The sequence below is a fragment of the Schistocerca cancellata genome, chromosome 1 (assembly GCF_023864275.1).
Source record: "Schistocerca cancellata isolate TAMUIC-IGC-003103 chromosome 1, iqSchCanc2.1, whole genome shotgun sequence".
Taxonomy (NCBI): Eukaryota; Metazoa; Arthropoda; class Insecta; order Orthoptera; family Acrididae; genus Schistocerca; species Schistocerca cancellata.
In genome coordinates this window covers 967,633,028-967,646,018 of record NC_064626.1, presented here as the reverse complement: position 1 = coordinate 967,646,018, position 12,991 = coordinate 967,633,028, and positions in this window count along the sequence as shown.

The window sequence follows — 12,991 nt, the reverse complement described above, 5'->3', positions numbered from 1 at the left end:
TGCTTCCATAGTTCCATAAACTCTTTCACGATGGAATGACACACTTAGGAACTGCCTCGCCACCACTGGATACGAACACGAATTGTTCTTTACGCGCTACAGGAGAGCGTCGATTCACGGTGCTCGGAGGCAAACGGCTGCTGAACAAGTGCAGGGACACCACTAGCTTCGAGACGACGATGTGCTGCTTCATACAGGAAGTACCAAGCCAATAAATTCCAGAACGAATTTCAAGCCCGTTACAAACGTTGTACAGATAGGCACAGATCGAAATTCAGGTCCACGGGGAGATAATCAACACAATATAGTTGTGGTACGTTAGAGTACATCTTATACAGAAAGAGTTGGCCGCAAAGGAATGATACTGAATTGAAATGCGTTATTCCCGCATTTCCTCTCTAGGATAGTCAAGCTAATTCTGATTTCCTACTTCCAGAATGTACTGATCAAAGAAGAATCCCCGAGACTGTCTATTATGTAGTTCGTTAGCCGAGTGGCTTCATTCTTTGCTTTAATATCACATCTTTTTAGATGTGAACAGTGAAGGCAACTGAAAGGGTTGTGTCAAGAATTATGGTTGTAGCGTTCTTTACCTTTTTAAAGTGACATCTAAAATTTATCTTGCGTTTAATGAAAGGGAGATTGGTTCACAAGTGTGTTCTATAAAGATTTCCTTTTATATTCCACTGGTGGAAAAACTGAGAACTCGTTTTCTTTTAATGCATGTATGCTGTTAATGTGCCTTACTTCCACTGCAGTGGATACTAGGCTGTTGTTCCATACATGTACTGTTACGAACTGTCCCTATCTTTCATAAACAAAAACGGAAGATGAGAATGTGAAACTTACTGAAACCACACAGTATAAATATATCAATTTAGAATTCAATTGCAGACCATTTAAATTCCGAAGAACAAACATAAACATAACAAAGGACAAAATCACTTCAAAATTGGGAGTGCATAGGAACATTACCAACAGGCGGAAATTTTACAATTCACAATTTACTACGATATTGGACAGTGAGAAAAACCATTGTTAAGGCTGTTAGAAACTGGCACATGCTCAGAGGTTCCTCATTATGCCAATAGCGGCGCTTGCATTATCATGAAAACTTTTGATTACAGATTGGTTTGAGGAAAATTTTAAATAAAAAAACGAACATTCATCTAACAACATACATAATGATACCACAAGTCCACAACCCAACCCGAGCTCAGGATTGTAACACGCTAACAACAACTATAATTAGTAAAATATTTTCATAAATAACAAAATTTGAAAACGCAGCTTGAAGTAAAATATACATGGTGTCAGCTAACAGTGCCACAAAACTTCTCAGTAGTTACTTTACTGCCAAAAGCAGCATACACTCCAGCAGTAACCGTTAAATTGCAAACAACTAGTTAACGGTCACTGTAGTAACCTAATGGACCAATGATCGTAAATTTATGGTTGTTACACAAGAGCGTTTTTTCGATATACTCGGCACCCGTAGAATAACTCAATTTAAAAAAAGCGCTAGAAGGACCTTTGCACACAGATGAAAATAAACACCTTTCAAGAAAAGCAACCAGTATATTGAAAGACCAAATTAACATGAGGCTAATGATGCACAGTGTTGTCAAGAGCATATCAAACACACAAAACATTTAAAACACGGATAATGATAGTCCAGTGAAAAGGTGAGTCTTAGAGGAAACTTTCATCAAAGCGTTTTCGACAAGCTGTCTATATTTTCTTGATGGTGCTGAATCCGAACTCTCAAAGTACCCCAAAATTTCGGCACGGAAGTGGGTCAAAAATGGAAAACCCCATGAAAAAAAGGGACTTCCTTGGGTTTTTCGCTTATGAGTCGGAAACGGCGCAATCTTTTTCAAAGCTGAAAATTTATGAAAATAAAATAACGTACGAAATCAGTTACAACGACTTTTCTCGAACAGACCAACAATACTGCGAGTAGCGATGTCGCCACCACCAAAACCCAACTCCTTATTTCTCATTATGCTAAGACGTTCCTTCAAACGGCAAAATGAAAGCTTCCATAACTCCTACAGCTAAGAGGCTTTCAAATAAAGTGGATAAATGATGTAATAATGCTTTATTTTGGGTTTGATAATAATAATAATAACATATTTTTAATATAGTAATTTTAAAGAAATTTCAAAAAACTTTCATCCTCTTAGTTCTTTCCGCACCTCTGCCATTTTACTTGCTTGAACTGCAAAATGGAAATACATTACAGTATTTTACAGCTAAGTAAGAAAATAGATCACTAATTTTCGTTCATAACAGGTAGATAAATAGAGTTCAAACCAGTGGAGTGCGTTTATTGCAATAACGAGGTTATCGGATTTCACAACGGGGAAATTATAATAACAGCAATGTGCAATATGGCTTCCCTTCGTGTGGTGAGGTACACTGGATTCACCCGTTTACACACAACACTTCAACTGCACTTAATACATTTACACTTCTGTGTACTGTCCTCTCCTCACTTTGCGTGTTTTGTTTTATGGGATGCGCTCGTGTTGTTTGTATTGATAGTGGTGGAGACATCTGCTATCGATATGCTAGTATTTCTATTTTCCGGCTAGAGAGAGAGAGAGAGAGAGAGAGATACTGACGGATATGTCTTTTCTGTAAGGTATTGCCTCTCCCCCTCTTCTGTAAAGTACTTTTTGCTTTCTCTTTTTTATTTGCAATTAGGTGTACTAACTTTTTGCGTGTCCTGGCTGCAGTGTGCGTAAGTTACTGCTTCTTATGATACAGTATTGGGTGATTTCGGACGAGGATATTGCCTAGTTTCTGCTATTATTTTTTGGTGTTGATGGGGATTGTTCTTTCCCAAGAACATGGTTCCAACAGTTCAAATGGCTCTGAGCACTATGCGACTTCTCTTCTGAGGTCATCAGTCGCCTAGAACTTAGAACTAATTAAACCTAACTAACCTAAGGACATCATACACATCCATTCCTGAGGCAGGATTCGAACCTGCGACCGTAGCGGTCACTAGGTTCCAAACTGTAGCGCCCAAGAACATTTTTTGTTAGTCAAAATCGCGTTTGGTTGCTGATATTTCCTGGGCATTTATTACGTTTTTTTCTCTATTTCTGCTTTTTTAATTTGGAAGTTTTCTTGTAGGTTTCTTGTTGGTGAATCTGACTACTTGCATGTCCTAACCTACTGTGGTACAGATGGTGGTTCCTGTCATAATGGTGTTCTGCAAATGTTAAATAACTGGTGCCATATTTCCATACTCCTTTGTGTTCCTGATTTAATATGTTCTGCTTGTCTATCCTAGGTATAAAGCATCACAGCTGGCTTGCTACTGAAATTAGAATGTTATACACCAAAATATGTCCCCCCCCCCCCCATGGGGCTCGTTACTGTTTAGTGGGTTCGTGCTTGGATACCATGGGGCCTCAGCCATTGCCGCATCTTTTCACTTCTGTGCTGCTTGTCTATCCTTGTCCTATTCTTTTACCCCTCTCTTGGAGAACACGTCTGGTGTGTTACGGGAATGTTCCACATCGTTTGTCGCTGACACCAGAAGTCCCACTACTGTTTTTCATTCCCATTGCCTTTCTTCGTTTCTCTTCTCCTCCCACTCCTTTGCTTCGGCGTTTAAGGATCCGCTTTTTCTTCTTCTTCCCTGTGCGCTCCTGACGGCCGGCCCACGTGACTGTGTGAAGGTGGGGCCCCAGTTGGAAGGAGTGTGCCGTCAGAGACGCTGACAATCGTAGGGGTCTTTCTCGTAATGAGCCAATTATCTTCACAGTCAACGTCAAAGCTAACAATTCAAAGACCCTTCCAGCTGCACAATGGTTCCTCGTGGTTTCATGCACTGAAGACGGTCAGCTCTTCGCAACGGTAAATCCGTTTATTATTTGGAAAGATGTTGACGCCATAGCCGATTCTGTGAAATAGAACTATCGTTTACAGAATGGCACTTGGCTTTTGGAGACTACTTCTGATTCTGAAGCACAATAACTGTTTGCCGCCTCACTTCTCCACGGCTATCTTGTTCGTGTTGAGGCCCATAGAACTCCGAATTCTTCCCGTGGTGTTGCTTATACTAGGCTGCTCGATGATCTGACAGAGGCCGAACTAAAATCTTACCTCTCTGATCAGCATGCCATTGCCCTCCATCAGATGATGAAAAAAGGTATATTCCTCCTTAGTGCTCACCCGCATTCTTTTTCTCATCTTTGATAGAGTGGTGCTTCCGTCCAAGATCAAAGCAGGATCTGAAATTATAGCACTCCCAACATACATTCCGAACCCGATGCGTTCCTACCACTGTTACCGTTTTCACCACACTAGAACGTCGACAACCAGCCAAATCAGTGGCCAGTGGTTGGGATGCGCATGAATGAGATTGTCCGCCTCCTTCTCCCTGCTGTATCAACTGCAATGGCGGCCATGCCGCCTGCTCTCGGTATTGTCCCATGTATCTTGATGAGAAGGCTGTCCAGGAGATCCACCTAAAGAAAAAAGTGCCTTACCCAGTTGCTCGCAAGTTATTGGCACGTCGCAAACTCTGCATTCTCCCGCCTGTCAATTGTTTTGTTTTGTTCTCCTTACCTCTCGCTCCAAAAGACATGGCCACGCAGACATGTGACCTCAAATTCAACTCTCAGGTTGTGAAATCTCCCAGTGTCAAAGTAGCATCGCCATCCCCCGTCCTGCTGTGCAACAAGCAATTAAGCTTTTGCCTCAAGAAGTGAAGCCACCAGATACACAACTGGTACGTTGGAAAGGTCAGGAGTAGTACTCCCGTGAAGACTTCCTACAACCCTCCAGCCAAACAGCACCTGCGTCTTCCTCTACTAACCGGAAAGGCTCGAAGAAGTCTAGCAAAGCCAAACGGTCTTCTCCTTCGCTGACTCGAAGATCCCCTTTGACGGTGTTGCCACATGATACCTTAGACCAGATGACCTCTGTGTCGTTGGCGCGTACCACCGACTGTTTTTCTGAGTAGGACACCACAGACCGACAGCACAAGCAAGCAGATGCTTCTGTGGACCTCATCGAGCAGGATCTTCCTGCTTATCTGCCCTGTGGCTGTAAGACTTCACAGGCTGTCACTCGGCAACTACTGAAGTGACACTCCCTTCATTTCTCCCTCATGATGATTCTCCAGCAATGGAACATTGACGTCCCTCGGTACCAGCTGTTTTTAGCATCGCAACGTCCCTTATACTCTGCCTTCAGGAAACAAAATTTCGTCCTGACGACCACTTTGATCTTTCACATTTCTTCTAAGTTCGATTTGAACTTGCCCCTGAGGTCGGAATTCAATCTCATGCTGCTCATACAGGATGACGTTCACAGTCAACTCATCTACCTGGCCGGCCGTAGTGGCCGAGCGGTTCTAGGCGCTTCAGTCTGGAACCGTGGGACCGCTACGATCGCCGGTTCGAATCCTGCCTCGGGAATGGATGTGTGTTATGTCCTTAGGTTAGTTAGGTGTAAGTAGTTCCAAGTTCTAGGGGACTGATGACCTCAGATGTTAAGTCCCTTAGTGCTCAGAGCCATTTGAATCATTCTGAACCCATCTTCCTGATTACCCATCTTCAAGCTGTTGCAGCTCATTTTTTCGTTCCTCACCCAACTCTTTCCCTCTGCACCATTTATGTCCATCCGCATTCGATATCACCTGGGCAGACTTCCTTCAGCTTATTGGGCAGCCACCTCCCCCATTTCTGATACTTGGTGACTTTAATGCACATCATCCCCTTTGGGGGTCTCCCAGAAGCCGTCAGAGAGCAGAGAGGTGTCCCTTTGGCTGATATTCTTAATCAACTCAACCTTCTCTGCCTTAACTCGGGAGCCCCCACATTCCTTTCTGACTCCTCGCACACCTATTCCCAGATTCCCATTTGGACCTATCCTTCTGAACCGCCCAGTGTGCCCATCGTCCTGAGTGGTCCGTTCTTTCTGACATCTAGTTGACACAATTTCCTGTGTACCTGCGTACGCAACCAAATGGCAGCTTACAAAGGCTGACTGGTCACTTGACTCCCCCCTATCGACCTTCGAAGAACAAGATTTCCCCAGTTGTGATGACCAGGAGGGAATACCTCAGAAACGTTATCCTTACTGCTTGAGAATGTTCCATTTCCAGCACTTCCTGTTTACCACGCCGTGTCCTAGCCTTCGGTGGACTGAGGCATGCCGCGACACAATTCGCAAGTGGAGTTGTGCTCTCCGCGTTTCTAACCTCCATCCTAAAATATCGAACTGCATTCAGTATAAACAGATGCATGCAGAGTGTCGTCGCATTCTTTGGGATAGGAGAAAACCTAGCTGAATTTGATTCATTAGTTCTTTTAGCAGTTCCATCCCTTCAACTGACGTATGGGCAAACCTCCGACGACTCTCTGGGATCAAGTTCCATTCGCCATATTTCGGCCTCATAGTAGCAGACGACGTCACCGTGGACCCTGTTGCTATCTCCAACACCTTGGGCCGTTATTTTGAGGAAATTTCGAGCTCTTCCCAATATCACCCTGCCTTTCTCCATGATAGCGGAAGAGGCTCTTCTCAGAATGGTCAGTGCTACAGTGCCTTCTTTACTATGAGGGACCCAGATTACGCTGTCAGTTCATCCAGATCCTCCGCCCCAGAACTAGGCCACGTCCACTTTCAGATGTTGCAGCACCTTTCTCTTGCGGGTAAGCACTTTCAGGTCAATACATACAACCGCATCTGGACAGAGGGCACATTTCCTGGACGTTGGCGTGAAGCCACAGTCGTACTCATACCCAAGCTCGGTAGGGACAAAAACCTTCCTTCTAGCTACCTTCCCATCCCTCTCACCAACTATGTTTGCAAGATGATGCAGTGTATGACTCATGCCTGGCGCGTATGGTGGCTCTCCCGACACTGCACAGCGTGGATTCCGAGCACGTTCTTCAGTTGACCATCTCGTTGCTTTGTCCATCCATGTTATGAATGGTTTTTGCGGAAATCCCAGACTGTGGCCGTGTTTTTCGATTTGGAGGTCTGGCACCTACATAGGGCTTCTTGGCCACGTGCCCTGTTTCTTTCAGGAAATTTTAAGACAGAGTTTTCAAGGTGCATGTGGATTCTGCTTGTCGGACACCTTTAACCATTTTACAGGTGTCGCTTATGGTTCCGTCCTGAGCGTCGTCCTCTGCAGGTTTCAACGGACCTGTCTCACTGAGCGGCATCTTCAGTGATGTCTTGATCGCCTTTACTCCTGGAGCATCGACAACGGCTTTCGTTTTTCCACTGACAAAACCGTCTGTATGAATTTCTGCTGGCATTTGGTTTCTCCCACCATCTTTACACCTTGGGCCTGTTGCTCTTCCACTCATTGAAACTACGAAATTCCTGATGCTCATGATTGATAGGAAACATGCTCCCATTTGTCTTACCTGTCAGGCCGCTGTACATGGTCCCTTAATGTCCTATGTGTCCTCAGTGGTACTTCCTCGGGTGCAGATCTAACCACCCCCCTCCGCTCCCTTATCCATTCCAGACTAGACTTTGGGGGTGCTATATTTATGTGATTGCATGTCCGTCCCTCTTACACCGTCTCAACAGCCCCCCCCCCCCACCCTTGTGACATCTGTTGGCTACTGGCGCCTGTTACACTAGCCCAGTTCAGAGACTGTATGCAGAAGCTGCTGAACTACCACTGTCCTACTGCCATCAATCACTTTCTCCGCAGCAGGTGTGCATGCCGTTAATTTGTATGTGCGGCCACCCATCTTATGTCTCATTATTCGACAATTCCCTTGATCGCCACTATGGGGCGCGTCTCTCTTCTCTGTTACCTCCTGCAGTTCGCTTTTGGCACTTGCTCTGGCAGCTTAACTTCACGCTACCTGCGACGTTCCTAATGGATGTGAACCCTTCACCACCTTGGCTTCGTGAAGCGGTCCGTGTTAACGCCGGCCTTCATTCGCTTCCTAAGGTCACTACTCCAGCCTCGATCCCTCGGCTTCAGTTTCACGACCTTCGCATGGAACTTCGCATTAGTACATTTATGTACACTGATGGCTGTCGGACTGACCGTGGTTTCCGGTGTGCCCTCGTCTTTCGATGTCGGCTTTCGGCACACTCCGCAGTATTTACAGCCGAGCTCTTCGCCCTGTATCAGGCCATGGAGCGCATGCGGTGAGACAGACTTTTCAGTTGTGTCCTCTACTCACTCTCAGCGCCCTTGAAAGTCTATGTGCGTTGTACGCTGGCCATCCCTTAGTGCAACGCGTGCAGGAAAACTGTCAATTGCTCACTCTTGGCGGAGCCACTGTGATATTTATGGGGGTTCCTGGTCATGTCGGTCTGCCGGGAAACGAGGCTGCTAATGCTGCTGCCATGGCTGCAGTCCTCGTACCTCAGCCCACTGGTTCCTATATTCCCTCCGATGACTTCCGTGCTGCCGTCTGTCAGGAGGTGGTGTCCCTTTGGCATCGTCATTGGTCCTACCTTCTTGGGAATAAGCTCCGGATTATTAAACCTTTCCCAGTGGCTTTGATGACCTTCTCTCCCCTCTCCCGCCGGGAGGTCATTGTAACTAGGTTGCGCATAGGGCACTACCTTAGTAGCCATCGTCATTTGATAAGTGGCGCTATCCCACCATTTTGTACATACTGTGTCCAAGTTTTAACTGACCGCCACTTCCTGACGGAATGAGGATTTATTAACCGTTTACGCTACCTCTAAGGTTTGCCGTCTGAGTTTTAGCAAATGACGCGCGGGCTGTTGACCGCGTTTTACTTTTTATCAGTCAAAGCAATATGGGGAAGGCCATTCAATTTTTAGCCCTTCTCCAAGTCCCTGTTTTCACATCTACATCATACTCCGCAAGCCATCTAATGGTGTGTACCACTATCAGATCCCGCCAACCCTGTGCCACTCTCGGATAGTGCGCGGGAAGAGTGATTAAGCCTCTGTATTGGCTTTAAATTCTCAAATTTTCTCCTCCTGGTAAACACGCGAGATATATGTGGGGGAAGTGGTATATTGTCTGACTCCTCCTGAAAAGTGCTGTCCCGAAATTTCAATAGAAAATTTCTCCGTGATGCACAACGCCTATCTTATAACGTCTGCCAGCAGAGTTTGTTTAGCATCTCCGTAACACTCTCTCGCCAACTAAGGGATCCCGTGACGAAACGCACCGATCTTCGCTGGATCTTCTCTACCTCGTCTACCAGTCCTACCTTATAGCGATCTCAGTTAGATGAATAGTACTCAAGAATCGGGCGAACAAGCGTCTTATAAGCCATTTCCTTCGTGGATGAGTTACATTTCCTTAATATTCTTCCGATGAATCTCAGTCTGGTGTCTGATTTTCGCCACTATCTTTTTTATATGGTAGCTCCACTTAAGGTCGCTCTGGATAGTTACGCCCAGATATTTTACGACGGACACTGTTTCCAGCTGTTTGTCATCAATAGTGTAGCTGTATGGTAGTAGATTTCTGTTCCTATGTATGCGCAATATGTTACATTTATTTACGTTCAGGGTCAACTGCCAGTCTCTGCACCGTTCATCGATTCTCTGCCAATCTTCTGCAATTTCTTACTATCTTCTGGCGATGCTACTTTGGTATAAACTACTGCATCATCTGCGAATAGCTTTAAAGGGAAGCCAACGCTTTCTATTACCATTTATATACACTCCTGGAAATTTAAATAAGAACACCGTGAATTCATTGTCCCAGGAAGGGGAAACTTTATTGACACATTCCTGGGGTCAGATACATCACATGATCACACTGACAGAACCACAGGCACATAGACGCAGGCAAAAGAGCATGCACAATGTCGGCATTAGTACAGTGTATATCCACCTTTCGCAGCAATGCAGGCTGCTATTCTCCCATGCAGACGATCGTAGAGATGCTGGATGTAGTCCTGTGGAACGGCTTGCCATGCCATTTCCACCTGGCGCCTCAGTTGGACCAGCGTTCGTGCTGGACGTGCAGACCGCGTGAGACGACGCTTCATCCAGTCCCAAACATGCTCAATGGGGGACAGATCCGGAGATCTTGCTTGCCAGGGTAATTGACTTACACCTTCTAGAGCACGTTGGGTGGCACGGGATACATGCGGACGTGCATTGTCCTGTTGGAACAGCAAGTTCCCTTACCGGTCTAGGAATGGTAGAACGATGGGTTCGATGACGGTTTGGATGTACCGTGCACTATTCAGTGTCCCCTCGACGATCACCAGTGATGTACGGCCAGTGTAGGAGATCGCTCCCCACACCATGATGCCGGGTGTTGGCCCTGTGTGCCTCGGTAGTATTTAGTCCTGATTGTGGCGCTCACCTGCACGGCGCCAAACACGCATACGACCATCATTGGCACCAAGGCAGAAGCGACTCTCATCGCTGAAGACGACACGTCTCCATTCGTCCCTCCATTCACGCCTGTCGCGACACCACTGGAGGCGGGCTGCACGATGTTGGGGCGTGAGCGGAAGACGGCCTAACGGTGTGCGGGACCGTAGCCCAGCTTCATGGAGACGGTTGCGAATGGTCCTCGCCGATACCCCAGGAGCAACAGTGTCCCTAATTTGCTGGGAAGTGGCGGTGCGGTCCCCTACGGCACTGCGTAGGATCCTACGGTCTTGGCGTGCATCCGTGCGTCGCTGCGGTCCGGTCCCAGGTCGACGGGCACGTGCACCTTCCGCCGACCACTGGCGACAACATCGATGTACTATGGAGACCTCACGCCCCACGTGTTGAGCAATTCGGCGGTACGTCCACCCGGCCTCCCGCATGCCCACTATACGCCCTCGCTCAAAGTCCGTCAACTGCACATACGGTTCACGTCCACGCTGTCACGGCATGCTACCAGTATTAAAGACTGCGATGGAGCTCCGTATGCCACGGCAAACTGGCTGACACTGACGGCATCGATGCACAAATGCTGCGCAGCTAGCGCCATTCGACGGCCAACACCGCGGTTCCTGGTGTGTCCGCTGTGCCGTGCGTGTGATCATTGCTTGTACAGCCCTCTCGCAGTGTCCGGAGCAAGTATGGTGGGTCTGACACACCGGTGTCAATGTGTTCTTTTTTCCATTTCCAGGAGTGTATATTTCACACAGCAACAGTCCTATCACACTTCCCAGTGGTACTCCGGATATTACCTTTACATGTGTCGATTTAATTCCGTTAAGAGCGACGTGTTGAGTTCTATCTACAAGAAAGTCTTCAATCGAATAGCAGATCTGCTCCGATACTCCGTAAGCTCGTATTTTTTTCATTAAACGGCAATGCGGAACGGTGTCAATTGCCTTACTGAAATCAAGGAACACGTCATCAACACCAGCGCCTTTGTCCACTGCGCTCTGAATTCCACAGAGGAACAGAGCGAGCTGAGTTCGCAGGATCTTCGTTTGAGGAATCCATGTAGATTTTACAGAGGAACTGTTCATTTTCGAAGAACGTCATAATTCTTGAGCGTAAAACATGTTCCATAATTTTACAACAGATTGACGTCAACGATATAGGTCTATAATTGTGTGGATCGGTCGTACGGCCCTTCTTACTGCGCTGTTTTCGACTCGTTAGGTACCTTTCGTTGTTCAAGCAATCTACGATAAATTACTGCTAGAAGCGGCCCAAGTTCTTTCGCATAAACTTTGTAGAATCTTATAGGTATCTCATCTGGTCCTGAAGCCTTTCCACTATTAAGTGATTGTAGCTGCTTTTCAGTTCCGCGATAGTTTATCCCAGTATCTGCAATTTCGACGTTCGCACGACGATAAAGGAGGGACAATGTTACGATCTTCCGTGGTGCAACAACGTCAGAAGACCGAATTCAGTATTTCGGCCTTCTCTCTGTTATCTTCCATATCGGTGCAGGTGTGGTCTCTGAGAGAATGAATGATTTTGACTCACTGAATTTACATACGACCAAAGTCTCTTAGGGTTTTTACTCAGGTCTGTTGACAACGTCTTACTTTCAAAATCACTGAACTCTTCTCTCATTGCTCTCCTTACGCTTGTTTTCACTTCGTTCAGCTTTTTTTTGTCAGCTAGGTTTTTACTTCTCTTGAACCTGAGATGAAGTGCTCTTTGTTTACATAGCGCTTTTCTAACACAGCTCTTAACCCACTGTGGAGCTCTCCCATCCCTTAAAACTTTAATCAGAACATACTTGTGTAGGACATATTTAACGATACCTTTGAATTTTTTTTCCATTTCTTCTCGACATCTTCGTCCTCATCACCGAATATTAGATGCTGACTGCTGAAAGGTTCTGAAATTTGTATCCTCTCACCTTTGCTGAGCAAATATATCTTCCTACATTTCTTAACACGTCGTCATAGATGCTGTCATAGCCTTATGATCATTATACCTTCCTTTACGTCAACTGATTAGATAAGTTCAGATGTGTTTGTGGCAACGAGGTCTAAGATATTATCCTCGCGAGTTAGTTCTGTATCTGCTCAAAGTAATTTTCGAACAAGACACCCAGAACACTCTGGCACCAGTTTTGGTGGCATAACATTCCCAACCTACACCTGGCAGGTTGAAATCACTCCCTATTACAACGGCATGTTCAGGAAAAATACTAATGATGTTCTGAAAGTTCCGTCTGAAGCGCTCTACAATTACAGATCGTGACCCAGGTGGTGTATAAAAGCATCCGATCACCATTTTTCACCATTCACCTCAATTTCAGACAGATTAATTCACATTCTGAATCCGTGATAACCTCGCTAGAATTTATAAACACACCACCACCTTTGGCGACTAAACTGTCCTTACGATAAACATTCTAGTCTGAACTTAGGGTTTCGTTGTCACTAACGTCTGGCTTCGACCAGCTTTCTGTTTAGAATAGTATCTGTGCATTATATTCTTCAGTAAGCGATCTGGGCATTATAACTTTCAGTAAGCGATACTAATTCTTGGACCTTTCCTTGGATGCTGATGCATTTTACTATAATCATACTAATCTTTTCTGTCTCTGATCTCCTAGGACCAAGATTCTCCTAGG